General features: G+C 57.2%; 1 long non-coding RNA gene across 1 annotated transcript; it reads right to left on the reverse strand.

The window, feature by feature from the left end:
• Nucleotides 1-116: 116 nt before the first annotated feature.
• LOC125328765 lies at nt 117-1,167 on the reverse strand. The gene is made up of 2 exons (XR_007204853.1): nt 848-1,167; nt 117-752 (listed from the first exon to the last, which is right to left on the reverse strand). It is a non-coding gene; the product is annotated as an uncharacterized LOC125328765 (long non-coding RNA).
• Between the last annotated feature and the right edge of the window lie 198 nt (nt 1,168-1,365).

The raw sequence follows: 1,365 nt of genomic DNA on the forward strand, positions 1-1,365 counted from the left end.
TTCTAGTTCTCGATTGTTTAAATTTATTTAATTTCTGAGCTTTTATTGTAATTTCACTGGGAATATAATCCTGTTTTCTGGCTGTACTAGAAAAAAACATTGCAGCTCCTCTCCCGGTTATTTCCAACACTTTATTCATGCTCCACATGAGCACCACGAAACAAGTTTTCACTACATTTCACTACATTTATGGGTTGTAACCGTATCTAAAATGTGCTTTTTAATCCTGCCACCTTGTGTCCACAATGCCTGTTGTACAATGGCATTCCCATTTTCCAAGATCAACAACAGTGCTTGTTCACAGGGAAGAGAATAAGGAAAAGCACGAGGAGAGATGTTAATATTTTATTTATAACCTCGGGGCGAGGGAGATTTTTTGTTTTTTGTTGTTGTTCTTTCTTTAACTGAGAAGCAACAGGTCTTGGATTGGTATGGATGAGAACCAGGGATACCTGCCAGGAATCCCCATGGGGTACTATTTTGGGAAGAGAGCCTTCCCAGGATACCCACGCCCGCTGGGCACCTCCAGCGGCACAGGGAAGCCCCGCCAGTGACAGACTCAGCCATGGACGTGATGCTCCGGCCTGGCTCCATCCCGGACATCCAGGGTTTTCCGCACACTTTGGATTCGCTGCCAGGGCCGCAATTTCCTATTTTTCCTAGCCCGCAGCCGTCACCTCCATCGCGCCAGCCGGGACATCCCCTACGGGGGTTCAGGGAATTCCGGGCTGTGCCGGCACGTTCCTGTGGAGCTGGAGCGCAGCTTAAGGTTAATTCCCAGTCATTAATTAGGGATTTGACCTCACGTGAGCTGACCTGCAGCTTCCTCCCGAGGGGCAGCTCCCACCTCTGCTCGCTGTGACCAGGGACAGGACCCAGGGAACGGCTGCAGCTGTGTCAGAGCACGTTTAGGTTGGAAATTAGGGAAAGTTTCTTCCAGCAGAGGGTGGTCTGGCACTGACCAGGCTCACCATGGAATGGCCACGGCTCCAAGGCTGCCAGAGCTCCAGGAGCGTTCGGACAACGCTCTGAGGGACGCACAGGGTGACACTGTTGTCTGTGCAGGACCAGGAGCCGGAGATGGATGATCCCGGGCGTCTCTTTCCCCGCTATTCCACGATTTGCGGGCCGGGAGCGCCGGCTCGGGCCGAGCACCCTCAGCGCCGAGGCGGCCCCGCCCCCCGCGCTCCCCCGCCCTTCCCGCCGCGCCTCCGCCAATCAGCGGCGGGGGGCGGGGCTGCCGCGGGGCGCGGGAATCTCCGGGCCGCGCTCCCATTGGCCCGGACCCGCGCGCCGCCGGGCCCGCGCGCGCCGCCATCTTAGCGCGGGAGGCGCGCGGCGCTGAGGGGCGGCCGCGCTGGGGGG

This window comes from Corvus hawaiiensis, chromosome 7, assembly GCF_020740725.1.
Source record: "Corvus hawaiiensis isolate bCorHaw1 chromosome 7, bCorHaw1.pri.cur, whole genome shotgun sequence".
NCBI lineage: Eukaryota > Metazoa > Chordata > Aves > Passeriformes > Corvidae > Corvus > Corvus hawaiiensis.